The following is an 18733-nucleotide window of genomic DNA, read 5'->3' as shown; positions in this document are numbered from 1 at the left end:
GAGAACAAACATTGCTTTGACAAGGTATCTAAGCAGTCTTGCTCAACTTGAGACAAATTCTCACATGGCCAATGTTGTCATTGTGAAAAGAAATGCTTTCAGGACAAACATTTTAGAAAATGTAGAAATTTTAAAAAAAATAAAAACTTAGAATTTCCTGAGAAGGGAATAGCACTATGATGCAAATTTTATGAGTAATCTTTTTTTTTAAATTCAGATTAATTTTTCTCTTATATAGAATGATCTAAACATAATAGTCATACAACCTCTTCAGTTATATTTTAGAATGCAGGTTAATAAAAATGTGGTACCAGGGGAGTTTTGCTTTCACTACTCGCGAGTGGAATGCCTCTGCTTTCTATTACACTGATGTATCCATAGAGCCGTTTAAACAGAGAGCAGAATTTTTTGCTAGATTCACTAAATAAGACCTCAGTTAGGGAAAAAAAAAACCCCACCAACTTTTAAGCAGATTCTTGATTCTTTAATACAACCCTGTTCCTAATATGTGTTAATTTGGACAATGGATGATTCATAAAATGACACCTTAATTATTTTGATAAGAGACTTGACATCTTATTTTTCATTTTCATGGCTGTTACTTTTGTACTCCATGTAAAAATTTAACCTTTCAGAAAATATTACTCCATAGAGACTATAAAATAAAAAAAAAAACAAACAGTAGGCTTACCCCTGAAAAGGAAATCTCACCAAGATATGTACAGGTCATTTTTCTTTTAATGCAGCCCAGGACACGGTTTTCTGGAATTTTCTGGAAATTTCTGTCTAGCTTTTCATCTACCTCAAGTCCTTCTTGCAGGGCTCTCTCAATTCATTCTTCATCCAGCCTGTATTGAAAGCGGGGATTGCCCTGACCTAAATGCTAGTACCTGATACTTTCTGGAAGTGGATGGATTTCCATAGCTTCAAACTTTATGTAAATGTAGAAAACATACAGAGAACAACAGTGCCATACTGATAACCTTATATTCTGATAAAGAGGTGTAACTACTTGGCTGTATTTACCTGGGAAATCTAAAAAGTCATTGTAAAAGCCATGCATTTAAAAAACATGCTATAATGACCTCTGCCTGAATTATTAACACCCATTTACTTGGCCATAGGTGTACTAACAATATTTTGATCACCTGGTGCTGTTATATCAACTCTACTAAATTGTAATACTTGTTAATTCTGGGGAAGTATGATACTCACTGCATTAGTCAGTGGTGTGCACTGTGTGAGTGAAATTCTCCTCACCTGACCTCTCTGGCAAAAAGTATGAGAGACATGGCTCTGATTTACTCCATCTGTTCCCGCCACATGCATATGAACATATAATCTACATGTTTGAGTTACTGATGGAGTAAATTCTTGGGATATTGTAATTTCCCATATTTTACCTATACTGTTCATGTTGTGCTATGCTTAATGTGTGTCTTTTATTAGACTCACAAACACTGGATGTAGTAGAAAATGATACTTAAATTATAATACAGAAGCTCTGAGAACTGCCAGTTTTGACACTCAAATAAAATGTGTATAATTTAATAAATTATAAAGCACTAATTCTAGCTCTATCTAGCAGTTGTATGACTGCAATAAATAATCTTATGCTTATTCTTTCTCATGACACGAACTTGAGACTAGGCTGTCACATAAAGGGAAAAGTAAATTGTGCTGGTTATGTGGTAGATGAGCTGTTTTTTCAGATGGGATGTAAAATAAGGCATTTTTTAATAATTCTATAACTTTCAAAGCTTTTATGGCACTGTATGAGTTGTGGGTCATGTCACAATGCAAAAATTGGACAAATATATATTGTAGATCTCATTTTTCTGAGACATTGCAGCTTCTAATTTAAAAGAAACCCTATATTAGGTTGCCCTGAAAGATGCATTATCACCTTTATTTGAATGAAGGTGATAAAAGTCTTGTGTGTCATGCGTCTTCTGCCTTGGTTCATTTAAATTCAGTAATTTATAATTAATTTGGAGATTCTTTGATGACATGTGCCATGCAGTAGCAACCAAGTGCCACTGCTGAAATTGTTGTCTTTTAGCTTAGCAAATAGCATTCTTAGCTTTTCTCATTCAGAAAAAGCCAGTATAGATGAGGTATACTTGACCTCTTGCCATTAGAAAGACCAATCGTGTCATCATGACTATGACACCAAGAGCTGGCTAGAGAGATTACTAGGTATGTTACTGTTATTTATTAGTAAAACTCAGGCAACTAGAGATGATGTACAATGATGCCAATTATATTTGTTCTCATCAGATGGTACATAAAGGCATTTGAACTTCAGTGGTGTTGTAGCAGGTGAAGAAAGGTCATACAGAAGCAAGGAGGATCCCTGATTAATACTGAGGCTGCAGGAACCTTTCACATCCTGTGAGCTACTGCAGATACTCTGCAAAGTTACTTTACTGGTAGATGTCCCTAGCCAGCTTGGGTTATTTTCCTGCGCTGGAGCTTGAAGGTTGCCATCTTCTTGATTCATGCTATGGTGGCCTAAGTTTAACCACAGTCCAGCTTCTAGAGAATATATTCTATTAAAATGCAGCAGCTTAGCAAAGAAACAGATTGGATTTGATCCTTAACCAGCTCCTGGGCCCCAAGCTGTCTAAGCAGTAATATACAAACATAACAAATCCGGGCTAACAAATGAAGCAATCACGTAGAATATGGTGACATAAATAAATATCAGCAGAGCTCCTGAAGAAAACACTACCCATGAATAGCTAACAGACATAATGTTTTAAGAAAGAGCAAGAGAAGTGAAAAGTTGCCAAAGAGAATAATTCAAAAGTTACCATAATTTGCCCTCTTATGCATATGTATTAGGCATTATATGAAATTCTATGAACTTACACAATTTTCCCACACATTCTTGTATCATTTAGTATATGGAATGCATGGTGTTTACTTTATGAGGAGCTATTCAAGATTTTGTTTCCCCCATGTGTCCCTAGGCTTTATTTATTATGGGAAAATCTGCCTTAAAGGCATAATTACTAATTTTCTCTTATTCTGAGACACTCTTCCAAGATGTACCTGAATGCCTGACAGATGTGGGGTTTGACACTATCTTGTCAGGCTTTTAATACGTTGTCTGCTTTAAGATGGTTTTGAAAAGACGTTGCCACTGGAACTAAAGTACTTGAGGGTGCTGGTCGATGAGAAAATGAACATGGGCTGGCAGTGTGCGCTTGCAGCCCAGAAAGCCAGCCATATCCTGGGCTGCATCAAAAGGAGCATGACCAGCAGGTTGAAGGAGGTGATCCTGCCCCTCTACTCTGCTCCTGTGAGACCTCACTTGGAGTATTGTGTGCAGTTCTGGTGTCCTCAACATAAAAAGGACATGGAACTGTTGGAACAAGTCCAGAGAAGGGCCACGAGGATGATCAGGGGACTGGAGCACCTCCCATATGAAGACAGGCTGAGGAAGTTGGGGCTGTTCAGCCAGGGGGGGTTGGAACTTGATGATCTTAAGGTCCTTTCCAACCCTAACTATTCTATGATTCTATGATTCTACTGTTTTAGCTTCAATTTTGCATGACAATTTACCAAGCCGAGGAAGAGACAGAGTGTACAAATTTTTCAGTTTCCATAATGAAATCTGTAAAAGTAGAAAAATCTGGAAAAGGTGAGGTATGTGAGGTTGTTGCTTTAGGGAAATTCTTCTCAGGGAATGAAGTAAGTGTCAAGCAGATTTAAAAAAAGGAAATGCAATCAGTCTTCTTATTGATTTATATTTAGCCTTATCTAATTCAGTACATAATTTAAACTTTAATGTATCTACCATCTACTGCTATGATTTCCATCCACTGGAAATTAAAAACTAGTTGTTTACCTCATGCTGAATTATTCTATTTACAGATACTTCATTTCTGATTAATCAGAAATAGCAATTGAGCCAGGTATATTCATTAATAATGCACATTGATGGAGCCCACTAATCCCAGCTCACAGATTTTAATGACCTCAAACTCCCTTGCTGTGTTTGTGCAGATATTTTGCTTCCAAACAGTTTTTTTTTTTACCTCACTTCCTACTCGACCCTGTAATTGGCTACTCAATTCCTAATTAATATTAATGACTCACTTTACCCTGGGGATAATATTCAACAAAGAAAAAGCCATGGATTGCACAGGGTTCATTAATATCACAGTACTTTAAATATTTGAGAAGATACTTCAAAACTACAAATAACTCATTAAACTAGCTACATCACCTACCCCCTTCAGTGTTTCTATACCAAAGCTGTCTGCTTCTTATGTAGGAATGTATTTAATCTTCTGCCTTAGCCACCACCAGAGCACATTCATGAAATTTATTTTTTCATACATTATTTTTGAGATCTAAAATCATGGATATAGATTAAAGTAGACATAAGATGGAAGGAAATAAATTTAAAAGGATTAAGGAAAATATCTTACTTGAGTTGCTCATGTTCTGTTCAATAAATACCAGGTTCAATAAACACATACTGCCAAATGCACAACTTCACCTGTATGAGCTGGTGCTAAGTACAGAAACAAGTGTGAAAAGAAGGAAAACCTTTAAATTTAGCAACATTCAACTTTCCTGGAAGTTTTCCAAGACAGGCTATAGAAAACATGCTGAAAAAACCTGATCAGCAGATGCTAGTGTGAAGGCTGCCTGTGCAAGTACAAGAAAACGCTGAAGAGAATTCCACATCTTATATGTACTTACCTGCCCCTTGGTACTCAGATACACTTAGATATTGATATCAAACATCTGTAATATACCAGATATTCATCAGTGAAGCATTTCCAGAAGTTCTATGTCCCTGTCAAGCCTGACTATTGTCACAAAGCTAAATGATGATTATTTTTTTTTTAATAACGTATGCACCAAAGATGCAGAGGACCTGTGTCCACTGCCTGGTTTGTAATACAGAGGTGGGCTGCAAACCTGACACAAAGACTGTTGGGTCATACCCAGGGATGTGAATTTACTTATTTTCAGAGTATAGCCCTGGGAGGGGTGAGGGGTAGAAAAAGAATTGTGTGCTAAAAAAATCTATGGATTGTGAATAGTGGGTGTCCAAGGTGTGAAATCACACATCAAGGCCAAGGTGAAAACATATCAGCATCTCAGAAAACATTCTTCTCCAAAAAGAAAAGATGTTTGGATTAGGTAGAGGCAGGGGAGGTAAGAACTAGCATACATGGCCCGAACTTTTTGACTGTCATATGAAGCCCAGAAGGGGTAAGGATTACAGTGTTTTTAAAAATAAAGCTGTAGGAAGTAGTCTGCACCACTAAGAAACTGTACGGTTTCAGGGAAGAGGACATTCCCTTTGCTGGTATCAGCCAGGCTGCCTGCTAGAGTAGGAGAAAAAGTGCTTGCAACAGCCATGCAGCATCTCAGAATGTCAATGAGGTGTCTGCTTGGCTCTCCTCTGCTCAGCACAGGGTCATTCCTGGGAAAAAAACCTCCCTGTTTCAAGCACAGAACTAATTACTTCTACACTGCTGGACAGAGAAAGGATCAAAATGCTCAATTGCTTCTGGAGTCTCAGGAGGACCAGAGCCTCACTAATATCCCTCTGCACCTGCAAGAGTGACAGGCCACTTTATAAGCTTCAACACTGATTAGCTGCTACGGGTATTTTTTTCTCTCTGTGTGAACATAAGCACTGGCTGGTTCCAAGCAAGAAACTGAAGAATTGCATCTATTCACTGCCACTATATATCTCAAATCTCTCTCAGGAAAGACTTTAATTTGCAACACACAAGCAATCATTTTTGTCAAGTAGCCTTATTGTGATTCTTATTTGTAGTATGCTGCTCTCAACACATTTATGCAAAGATGTGGGCCTACCTAAATGACCTTGCAGTAGGCAGGATCACACCGTAGCCAGAGAGAAAAGTCTTTTTGATGAGTGCTTTGGGTATTTCTGAATGATTAATTGTAGACATCTACATTTTCCAACTTTATTTTGCAGTGAAACTTCTGGGTTTATCAATAAAGTTTAGGCACTTCACTGGAAAAAAACAGAAATTTGTCTGGTAACTGAATGCTTTTATTGTAGTTTTGGTGTGCTCACTAAAAATGTTTCAAGTTCTTGATTAGTATTGCTTTTGTTTTAGAGTAGTTGGTAAGCAAAAAGTGATTTGTTTCTGGCTAATAGCAGAAAACTAATGCCAAAAATAATATAAGAATAATAAGTGCAGGAATATCAAGGATATAAGCAGTAGGATGCCTTTTGAATTCTAGCTGAGTTTCTCCTACAGTCAGCTGATTTCATTGAAGTTACTGATTTCAAAAGGTGATGACCAGTATCCTAAAAACTTTTCAGCAGTACAGTCTAAAATTGCAAATATTACAGGAGTTAGAAAGATTTTGTGCACTCTAGTGTGCTTAAAGAAAACTGTGCTTCCATTTATGACCTTAGCAAGCATAAAAATTCATGTACATTTATAACACTTTAGAAAGCATGTCCCCTTAGCAGCAGCAAAGCTCAATGGGAGAATTCATGGTGTGATAACATAATGTGCTAATAGCAACACCTGTACCTGGCTGAGTCTGCTACTCGTGTCCCTCTGGACATGAGGGCCTCATTTGAACACATTCAAATTGTCCTAGACTGTATATGCCTGAAGCTATTTTCAGCTCATTCCACTTCATATGTGCTCTAAAAATAAACTCAGAGTATTGACCTTCATTCATTTAAAAGCACTCACAAGTGGTATTCTCAGTTTAGGGATTTAGTAACATGAAATACTACAGGTAATGTGTAGCTGCTTTCCAGACAGCTTCTAGGTGTAATCTGTGAGTGAAACAATTAACTACCTACATAATTATGCTGAGTACATTCACAGTGCATTGTAACCTTTGTTACAAATGCACATAGTCCAAACGACCTTAGTGCCTTAGTATGGTGGACCTTTCTGTCTATCTCATATGAAGAACATATGTAGGAATAGGCTACTGCTATTGCTATTTTAACATCTCATTGCCCTACATTTGTAGCAATGTCTTAAGGCTACTAGCTAAGTAGTTGTGCTCCTCTTGGCATACTAAACTTACATATATTAAGAAATTCCTCTTCAAGGAGTTCTGAGACAAAAGAGAACAGGCAAATACAGCAAGCAGAGAGGAACATCTCTGGATACTGGAGGAACTGCTTTGTGTCATCAGTTGCAGTGACAGTAGACCAGCAACACAGCCATTACTTTTAAAAAGCATAATTTTAATATCAGTGGTTTCTATGTCTTTTGAGTTGTTTGTAAAAGCGGAATAGGTTATAGCAGGCTTCAGCTGTTGAATCGTTGAAATGCTTGAAATATCACCTAAGTGTTGCTTAATAGAAATGTCACAGTAGTTCTCAAACATTTTTGTTAATTATTCCTCCAAATGAATGAATTCCTTAAAGTTGACTTTGGGCATATTCTCCCTTTTTCTCACACTTGGAAAGCCATTTATGAAGGAACAGGGAAACCAAAATAGGCAGAGATAAACACCTGATGCACTCTGATGCACAGAGATAATGGAGGCTCAAGAGGTATGGTGTTGGACATCTGTGGCTCTGAAGTGAAGAATTTCCATCCTAAAAAGTATCAGCTTCAAGTTCTTCTAAGAAAATGGAGGAAAAAAGGTCAAAAAGGGAAAAAATACAGAGGGAGGGGGAAAAAAAAGTACCCAAAACAAAAAAATAAAGAAAATCTGTAATATAAGTTGATTCTTCTGCCTTAACATAGTTGAGTTTCCTATCAGTTGTACAGTTCCAAATCTCAGCTGTTGTTGAAATGCAGGACTGTAACTGACAGCAAAATTTAGTCTAGCAAAAATAGTTATATTTTATATTGCAGACACCTTACAACAAGCACTATCCTTTAGAAACAACCCTTTGAAATTGAATGTTCTCTTGCTGCCTTTTATCAGAGAACAGCAGCCTGCCAGACCTCTCTGCAGTTTCCCAGGGGTGTCTGCAGACATTACAAGACATGAGCAGGTCATGGCACATTAAAACATGAAAAAGTCCTGGACAGATCACACCCAGAATTTACCTTTAATTGTCCTCTTCAGGCAAATGTTCTTGCATAAATTCAACTTCATACACACCTGCCAGCAAGTCTGTAGAGTAAAAATACATCTTTTTCAGGGATGAATAATAAATCCAAGCAAGATAAGATAGCCTAGAAGTACAGACACGTCAAGAATTTCTTGGTATTGCTGCTGATGGGAGTAACATACATGCAGAAACTGAAATGCCACTTAGATGGGGAAGAAGTAGGACCATGGAGTAGATGAGGCTGGTTTTGCATGTATTTAATATTTGGATTTTGTAAGTTTCAATTTGTCTGGGCATATTTAAATGAGCCTCTTTCTGTGCAGGTCTTTACCAATTATGTCAATTTATAATATTTTCAAAAGCTTTTAGGCAGTGTAGGCCCCCATTTTTTTAAACAAAATTAAGTTCATATTTAGAAAAAAATGCATAGGTGCCTAAAGTATCATAAATGAATTTTTGATGGGACTGTTCATTGAGGTCATTTGCTGTTGTTTTGAGATTGTCCAGCTGTGATTTTTACTTGACGCTTGCCAGGTTAAATTACTCCCAAACCAAACTGTTGTAAAGGAAGGGATCATATCTTAAGATGCAAAACTATGAACTTTTGAACAACCAAGCTGCTCTCTTTAGCTTATCCTTTGAGATTTCCATCCTTTGTATGGTTTCAATAATTGCAATGTTCAGTCATCTTATAGACATCATTTCAGTGTCTTATTGACTGAAATTATGCCTCCTATTCGCATCTGATAATGGTTCTGATTTTGATTCATACAATTCAGACACTTCACAGCAGTAACCGCAAGAGAAGCACATTGTAATTATTTTGCAATCCCTTTGTTATTGATGTCATTTTATCTCTCATCCCTGCATGCTCTTTTTGTACATGCACATCCCATAATATACATTTAGTACTAGGAACAGGGAAACAACTATGGGGTGGGAGTCATGTAAAGTCGTGTATTTTGACCTAAGTGTTTTGTTATCACCAAACCCATGTAACTGAAGGTTTCAATTTTGTCAGACATTCATTTGGAGCTAGATCCTCTCAACTGCAGTGGGTTTATGCCTGATGCAGTTCGGAAGGGGCAGATGGGGTGCAAGCTCACTCAGACCTGAATGGTAGTCCAGTTGCCCCCTCCTGGTATGCTTTCTCCCTTCAGAAAAAAAAAAAAAAAAAAAAATTATCTTGATAGCACATAAAAATGCACATGCTAAGTCACATGCCTTGTATAGCTAAAAAGGAGATAGAAGACTCCTGACAAATTATGAAATCTGCTATGTAAACCTATAAATTTCAGGACAAATACTGCTTTTTAAATGATTCAGGGAAGGTAACTCCAGGTAGCTTAATCCAGGGTCTCAGAAACTTAACAAAAAGCTTTTTCTCATTCTTAGATTGAACCCTTATTGAACTTAGACCAATGCCCCCGTATTTTTAAAGAATGACTGATTCCTGCATTTATATGCTAGGCTGCTATCCCTTTTTCCAACTATTTTTTTTCTGCTTTCTTTAAAGAAAAAAGAAAAATCTTTTGAGAAAGCTGTGTTTTCCATAACTTTTATGTGTTTCTTTCCTCTAAGATATATGATTTATTTCCATATTCTAAAACGTTACCGGAATTAAGTACATACTATAATAGTTGTCTAACCTGTTTCTTAAGAATAGGTACATTACCTTTTTAACATTCTTTCAAGTATTAGATTTTTATACTCCCAGAATGAAGTTTTTCATTTTGGAAATAGCATTATAACATTGACTGTTATTTTACTGCCTATATACTTTAAGGTCCACATCCCTCTTTTCTCCGTATTACATTGCCTTTTTCTTTTTTCTCCTTCCTACTTGAAAGATCTTGTGTTTTCTTTGTTAATTTAATTCTCTTGATTTTGGACTCTATCTCTTAAATGCCAAGTTTATTTTTAACCTTTGATTCTTTCTTTTTATGTCTTTACATGAAACAGTCAAAATATTCCATAGACCTGACAGAAATCTGCACAAAAGCTGACTGACAATAATGTATATACCCACTTCACTACCTCAAGATAACTATGGTATTCCTTATGGGGATTTCCAGCAGCAGATGAACACAACATACAGGCACATGCATGATTTATAATGCATGTTTTATAATGACATACATGGTTTATAACCTCAGACCACTTTTTGTGCATAAGGCTCAATGGAAGATAGCTCTAATTATTGCTTTGTTTTAATGGTAGTTTGAGTGGGTTATGTGTTTATACTTGTGCAGAAAATGCCTTTCAGTCACACCTAACAAATGCCATACTTATGGATGCTGTGTCTGATACCCTTGCTATGAACATATGCATGTTTTGGCTTGACTTTGGTGTAGGCACGTTGATAAGCTCTCTCATGTCATTTATTTGCTATCATCTTGTTTATTCCAGTTTTGATTTCAGGTTATGGTGGCAGCAGTTTGTGCAACATCTAGTGCATGCTTATATAAAAGAAGTGGAGGAAGCTAAATATTCAGAGGTACAACACTGTCACATAGAGGATAATTTTGTAGATTGCCATCATCACCAAAAGCTGTCTAAAAATAAAAAATGTCAAACTAGTAATGCTGCATGTATGCACTCTTTGTAACAAGAAAAGGTAAAACCAGTATGTGGCAATATGTGGTTTTATGGACAATGTAATTGGTCCAAGGTTGATTTTAAATTTTATCTCAAAGTCAAGAGCATGAAATATCTCTTGTAAAAATTAAATTAGCACATATCTGAAATGTTTTATCCTGATCTGACGCAGATAGAATGCATCCATTGATTTTGCTGGGAAAAAATTCAACTCCTATCACTTGGGGAATCTGCCCTCTCATCGGCACTGAAGATCTGAGAGGCATTGGTGCTTACTAAAATTAACAGGAATAGCTGATGTTCTTGGAAACAAACCCTGTGGAGTTGCATTATTTTAATATGCTACTTTTTTTTTTCTTTTTAATGTGTTAGCTATTTTTATTATAAGGTCCACCAGAAAGATTACATCCTGCAACACAGAAAAATTTCATCTTTTTGTGACAACCACTTTAATGACAATGACTTTTCCTCTGAGAAAGTTATTCCACAATGTATTGAGCAAGATATAACCCCTTTCAGCTAACTGACAATGATACTGTGAAGTAACACCAGAAAAATGTTTTTTATCATTGCAATTTATAGTATTTGATGTGTGCTCTGGTTTTACCAAAGCTGAAAAAACTGCTTAGAATTTTTTACAGAAGAGAATGTTATCACCAGTAATGTATTATTTTGAAGTTTCTTGAACATACATTTGCCTATATTTTAATGTTAATATGTAGCTTTTGAGAAGAGAAACACTGAACAGAGATAAAAATCTCCGACCACTATTTGTTGTAGCAACGTTTGGGCACAGTTGTAGTGAGCAGAGCATGGCCCTTCCAGGGGATGGATCTGTCTGTAATGTGGATTTTTAGGGAGCCACTTCAGGAACAGATACTCAGCCACCCGTCCCTTCTAGTCTTCTCAGAAGAAACATTACTGAAGGTGACCAAATATCAGATCCATCTCTGGGACACAGCAGTGTCAGCTAAGCTTAGCTCTTACCACAGACACAGGCTGATATGATTGTAAAAAAAAAAATGGTTTCTTCTGTTTAAAGCAAATTTTATTCTCCTCTGATCAGCAGCAAGGGGAGTAGTTAGTGTTCACCAGACCTTTGAGTTTTAGAGATAAAGACCTTTCTTTGGCCTTATGCAGCTTATCTTGGATTCCATATATTAGTACTTAGAAGTCTATTAATCCTAACTGAATGTGTTTTACTAGAAACTTTGAAATAAAAAGGCAGGGTAACAGCTGAACAAAACAGAGGGTATCCACTTCTTACCTGGTATTCCCCCTGACATTTCAGTATCCAGCTTCTCTCAAACAGTGTAGCTGTGGCAGCAGAGATGGGGAGATACTGAGTGATTGAATCACCTCTGACATTTATTTTGAGTCTTGAAAACAGTATTATGCATTTACAGTGCAGTCATTTTTCAAATTGAATTTATCCTTGTGGACTTTTCCAGCTTTCTTCTTATGAGGTGATAAGACTGTTTCAAGTTTTGCTCACATTTATTTTCCAGTCATGCTTCATAACTGCTTGAAGATCTGCCATACCAGTTTTGTTATGGCACATGGACTAGTCCACCTAACCATGGCTGTGAATTGCAGGAAAGGCCAGCAAGCAGTTTAAGTCACTGATGCTCTGGTTTAGCAGTCCTTCACAAAAAAAACCCAAACATTATTAGTGCATTAAATTTAATGTGGTGCTGAAATAAATGTGTATAAGCTGTAAAATTTCAGCCCACTAATAAAAAATAAATAATTTGGTTTGCTTTAAACTCCTTCAGATTGTCAGTTGGTTTTCCCGCTGGGCAGTTTTATTCTGTTAATCCAGCCGCTGCTATGAGCAACTGATTCATTCAGCTAGTGTTTTCCTGTAACTGTTCAGAATTAATTCTGCACATCAATTTCAAACAAATTCCAAACATGCAAGAAGATGCCCCAATGGTATGAAACTTTGCACAAAAACATAGGAGTTACACAGAGTCCATTCTGTATTATGCTTACTATATTACTTAATGTAATACAATAATACTATGTTACAAGTGCAGAAGTAGCAAGAAATCTAATTTTACATGCAAATAAGTTATGAAAGTCTTACTAATGAGACCTGCTGTAGTTTCCTAGCTTCTTACCTTATTGCTTTTTAACTTTCCCTGAATGTCTCAAGTCTTAGAACAAATGGTGTGGTACTGAATTGGTGAAGGAGCACTTTCTCAAAAATTCCATTCTTTTTTCTTCCTCTACTATTTGCTGTTGCAGTTTTCTAATTATTTCATGTAAATACGGAACAAACCTTGTAACATCTCCCATAGCAGTAGTATGCGATGACAAGAGGCAAAAAGAAGAGTCACTTGCATAGTGCTATGCTACCCACAATAGCATATGCAAGTTTTATAGTATAGGAAGCAAATAATTGGGCTAATGTTTTACAAATATTTTTGATGTCTTGATGTTAACATTGAAAACCACTCAATTAAAAGGTGAACATATTTCAAGTCATAGCAAATCTCTGGAAAATACCTTTCACTTGAAGAACTTTTAATTGCTTGCTTGAACCAAAAATATATTATTTATGGATTAAAAATTGTCCAACTGTATTTGCGTGAATCATGGTGGAGATTTTTACTGTTTTAATATATTAACTGAATGTCTTGTATCACATCCAAAAACCAAGTCCATCCAGCTCCTATAACTGAAGAGCAGAAAGTTCCCCATGCCTCCCCTGCCTATAGTCTGGTCTGCAGGTGAACTTCTGTTGTTCTTCCTCTAAAGCACCTGTGTAATCAACTTTGAGTGGTCAGGAAGGTAAATCAATCCATTTAAAAGTTTTTCTTTCTAAAATGGTTAATTATAGCTCCTGATTATAACAAGTACTACATAGTAATATTCTACCTTTGTACAGCACCTTCTATCTCAATTAATTTTGCAAATGTACTTCTAGAAAAGTACAAACCTGCAAGACAGAGCAACAACCTTTCACTGAGAACTGCAGACATTTTACCTCACAACAGTAACTATCGAGGTTTATATATAATTTGTGCTTTGCTTCTACTTCACATCCAAAAGATGCTGCACTTAATACATTTGCTCAGTCCTACTCCATAAGGGAATAAACAGCAACAAAAATATGCAGTCAGCATTTTTCTTCTTAGCAGGCCCTGTAGGCTGTATCAGAGTGTTAATAGACAGCTTCAGTAGGTAGAGTAAATGGGCTGTCCCGTCTACTGTGTAGAGTTAAGGGGACACAGGTCCTCTAATGCCCTCTGAGATTTCTTTTAATGAGCCTTTGGCAACTTCTTTGCATGTGGAATCAAGAACTCTTACTGCTTCTCCTGCGCAGCTGCACTGTAATTGTGAATGTTGTATTACGCATAAGTTTTGTGATGGGATTCCTAAAACAGTTTTCTATTCTGAACATCCTTGAGTATAAGGTACACAAATCTCACTTTGTGTACCCAAACAGTATGTGTGTTTCACATATTCAAAAGAGAATTGGTGGGACAATGGTATTCTGTCTACAGGATGAACCAAAACAAGTTCGTCTGTGGGCTAAAACAGGTTTTCTTTTCCTTTTTAATCCTGGGATCCCTCCTTGTTTGCCATGAATTCTCACCAGGAACCGGATGGCACCGAGGAGCACAGTGACCTGTAAGGCTGGCTGGTACTTGCCTGGTGGCTGGCTGGCAGACTGCTGGCACGTAGAGTGCACAATGGCTGTGTTCTGCCTGGTTTTCCTTCAGGGTGAACAACTAGAATGGGTCAATGTCATCTGTGCAGCTACTCATTTTCTGATGCAGTTTGCAGAAAATAAATTATCATTGAGAATGCTGTAAAAGTGTCATGTTAATGTTCATTGGAATCCCCTATGAGCACTAGGTTTCATCTCAGAGTCTAAAGGTTTTTCCACCTTATATACAATTACCAGAAGAGTTCAGCATTAACCTATGGGAGGAAGATGAGACAGGAGACAATTAAGCCCATAATCTAGGGGGAAACCAGCAGCTATGATGCAAAAGGACAGGAACTTTTCCCTATTTTTGCCTTTACCACTATGTGGAAAAGGAAAGAAAGACTCCTCTCCTGCCCAGTGAAATAGACAGACATTGTAGTGTAGGAATTAAGGCATTCATCTAAAACAAATTACTTGAGATATGATTCTTGTCAACAGATTATTTAATGTAAAAATCAGAAATGTCTTGCTTATAAAGGTCATATCCAAAGAATTCTCTATTTTAGCTGAGAATAATAACCTAAACACCAATCCAAAAAAGCCTCCACAAGTCCTGTTCTCTTTTTGTTTCCATGAATATAGAAATCTTATGCTGTCAAACAGCACAGCTTTGAAAGCTGGGATAAGAGTGCTCTGGGCTGTGACCAGGAGACCAGAACATTTTGGGCAAGTGGCTGTCATGGTTTAAGCGGTTGAACCTAGGACCGTGGCTCTTTGTATTTTGGATTTCTCAAGCTTCAGAGAAAATGAACCTGGAGAACAGGTTTGAATTTTGTATCCATAGAGGTAAAATGTTTTCTGTGGTTCTTAGCGGTATCTGAGGCCCTAGTAAAGGGTGAATGGATATTACACAGGATGTAGCAGAAACATGTGACACCCTGCATTAGCACCTGGAGGCCAGGCAGGACACTGTGCTATACAATGATGTTAAGCAATCAAATCCCACCCTACCTGTGGGCCAAATATCATAATTTTATTTTAGAAAGCTTCACCTACCTCATTACTTCCTCCATGGGTGCTCCCTGTCATACACATTCTGTGCATATCCACAAAGATATAGCCATGCCTCTGCCATATTCCTGGACTGTATTTGGGTGACAGATATAACATTCAACAAGTCCACCTATATGCATTTTTTTTTTCCCCAGCTTCTGAGAAAGGGCTTTTTGCCACCTATATTATCACAAATGTCTTCTCAGTAAAATGCTCAGAGGCACTCACAATGTAAATGGTCTAATGCGGGGTTTTAATAATATACTTTAACTTTTTAACCCTACATGATTCATAGGTACTATTGAACTTCTGATCACGAAAAAAAACAACAAAACACTATAGTGGAAATTATATTGCATTGGACAGAAATACAAGAAAGTCTGAGTACACTGGTTCTGATGGCTATTCTAGGATAAAGAAGGAACCTTCAAGACTCCTGGTAAGTTACAATCAGAAGGCTGTACCTTCCCTTTAAAATGCTTTGCCACCTTGTGCTTTCCTAAATCCTTTTGATTGGATTGTAGCACAAATGTAACAATTTTGGTTTTTTGTAATTGAACTATATGAACATAGCCAGTTTCCTAATTTATGTTGTTAAACATTTTTGAGGAAATTGCCTATTGTGTTTTGTTGTGGTTTGCATGAATATAATGTAGCTCAGCTTCCCCTAAGATTTAAATCAAAGATGAATAACTTTGTGCTCAGCTAGAGCATACCATTTGCTAATTCTTCTGAGATCAATAATGATTAAATGAATAATTTAGTGAACTACTGTGCACTCTTTTTGGCTTCCTTATTTTCTTCCACAAACTAAGCTTGTTATTGGCAATAATATTACTTAATATTATTCATCTCATTTTAAAATATTATAATCTCATTTAGAGAGCTAGGGAAAAGAAAGAGTTCCCCCCTTTATTTTCCTTTATTTTTTTCTTAGTAAGCAGAAAATGAGTGTGCTTTTCTCTTCTGAATACTTGACTGTAAATTCTTCAGAAAGTTAAAGGTTCAATGTCAGGGGTTTTTTTTAAGCCTTCTTTGGACTTTATTTTTAGCTTTTGCTTGGTGATTGTTTCTATATTGCTCATTAAAATGTTGTGCAAATAAGTAATTATGAACAACATACCTAGGGTCATCAAACGTATAATGTTTTATACATGTGTAGTGAGTCTAATTCCACCAGACAGATACCACTTCTCAGACAGATTGATCTTGTGTTTCAAGTCCAAAATGCCTAAAAGAAATTATTTGGACTTGAGTGTGAACAAACCATTTGTAAAAAGTTAGGCAAGTGACCTAAATTAAGAAGCTTGGGTCATTCTAGGTATTCAGGTGTGATGCCTCTCTTCAGAGCCATTTTAATCAGGAAAGACTGAAAAAAAATCAATCACTTCTTATGTTTCTATCTAATTGCAACCTAAAATCTTTCTCAGCCAAAGTCTTATGAGTGGTCCAGCAATTATCCTCAGGCCACATGGGAAACCCAGCAACTATAGTTCACCTCACCCCCATAACCCAGCTCTTTTATTTTCATTTTTTATTGAAAATTCCATCAAAGGAGACAAGTACAGAGATTTTAACTTATACAAGTTTCCCCCCATTGGGTCAGGTCATGGAATCAAATAATAAAGATCTGACCAGTGAAATCTTCTTCCAGGGTAGGGTTCTCTGAGAGGTTAAGAGAACCAGGCAGGGTTCTCTTACAACGCTCACAATTTTTATTCCATATTAAAATCTGTTTTTTTTTTCCTTTTCACAGACAGTTAGACAGTAGAAGGAATGGGGATCTGGTATCCAATGCTAATGTTATACATTGTCAGTATTAAGTAGAAGGTTATTGAGTTGAACAAGAGTGTTGCATGACATGTCATTACCCTGTGTAAGTGAATTAAAGCAAACAAAATAGCTGGGAAGAGAAAATCAGTTTGGTAATACTGCTGGTAGTCATAAGGAAGTATTGATTGCATATTAACACAATAAGATATATAGTTATATGCAGTTTATGAGTTTTTACATTGATGTTCATTAACATTTTTAATCTTGGGTCTAATTGTCCCGTTATACTTTGTTTGATATCAGATTACGAGGTCTTTTCACTAATGGCTAACTTGGTATAATACTGCTTTCCATTTTATTTTCTTCTGGATTACAGAAAAGACAGATCCATGGTGATCTTATAGCTGATCCTACTGGCTACATGCTGAGCAGAACTTGGACATATAAGGGAGATTTTTCATTGGGCTATTTATGAACATGTGCTACTGTGTTACTGAATAATTATGAGTAAGCAACTTCATTTTAAACTTTGCATTACCTTTTTTGTGTCAGTGACAAACTCTCACCTTTGTGTTTATCTATCCATATTAAGTGTAAATCTGAAAATACATTTAATTTCAAAACCGAAGTATGTTATGAAGTGACAATGAAAAGACATCATGACATGTTTATTTTAGTGATTTTTTCTAAAGTAATTCAGTATGCAGCATTTCTTCAGTGTTCTACAGACATCATTTCACATGATCCAGTGCTAGGCAGTGTATTTTGGAGGCAGTTTCATGTCCCTCATTTGGTTTAGTTTCTTTGGTGTCAGATTGCTTTGTGCGTGAAGAATTCCTTTCATAAACCCAGTGTTTCCCTTTCCCTGGCAGCAGCAATGTCAACAACCTATCTGTCAGCCTGACTGAGGTATTTACAAATTGTTTTAGATTTGCACATTAACATGATTCAGAGTAACCTTTTACATCCAGTACCAAGAGATACGTTCTTAACACAAACAACATCTAATAAATGCATCCAGGCTCTTTTTGTGCAGCCCCTGGCAATAAAGGTGATGCCAGACAGAACAGCTCCATTGGGTACTTGTTTAAAACCCTGTATTTTTATTGCCTGCAAATGTCAGGTATCTAACCAATGCTTACAGATAGATTGATATAGGCAGACTTCATAAGTGTCTTGTTTATTTAGAGAAAAATATCAGAGAACTCACTGGGGAAAGAACTCTTACAAATCATACTAAAATGATAGACTTGAACAGCTATCGTGGAAAGATTCCTACATTTGTGTTAAACAAGCTAACTAGATTGAATACCAGAAACAGTCTTTCTGTGCAACATCAAGCTAGGAATAAGGCTTGCCAAAGTATAGTGAGTATATCAAATTATCCGGTGTGATGGATTACTATTTAGCTCTCTCATGTAAAGCTAAGTAGGTCATCCCTGTAAGAAACTGGAACTATAGTATAAACGTAAGGCAGGAATGGAATATCTTCCTATAAAATTGTTACTTTGCTTGGTTATTTTTTCTCTCCAGTTCTAGTAATTGATATAGAAAGAGAGAGTATTTTTCACGTCTGACCTCCTCATAGGCTAAAACAGATG

The 18733-nt window shown here is 36.6% G+C and overlaps 1 long non-coding RNA gene across 1 annotated transcript in view; it reads left to right on the top strand.

The window, feature by feature from the left end:
* Positions 1–13298: 13298 nt before the first annotated feature.
* LOC133276864 (uncharacterized) overlaps positions 13299–18733 on the top strand; it is a 127797-nt gene continuing 122362 nt past the window's right edge. Inside the window, exon 1 of the long non-coding RNA XR_009746040.1 lies at positions 13299–13380. This is a non-coding gene — a long non-coding RNA (uncharacterized LOC133276864). The remainder of the gene's footprint in view (positions 13381–18733) is intronic.

Source organism: Pezoporus flaviventris, unplaced genomic scaffold (assembly GCF_033815535.1).
Source record: "Pezoporus flaviventris isolate CSIRO_AGI_PZ_B2104156 unplaced genomic scaffold, CSIRO_AGI_Pfla_v1 ptg000047l, whole genome shotgun sequence".
Taxonomy (NCBI): Eukaryota; Metazoa; Chordata; class Aves; order Psittaciformes; family Psittacidae; genus Pezoporus; species Pezoporus flaviventris.
The sequence above is the reverse complement of the archived record's forward strand: the minus strand, read 5'-3'. Positions and strand labels throughout refer to the sequence as shown.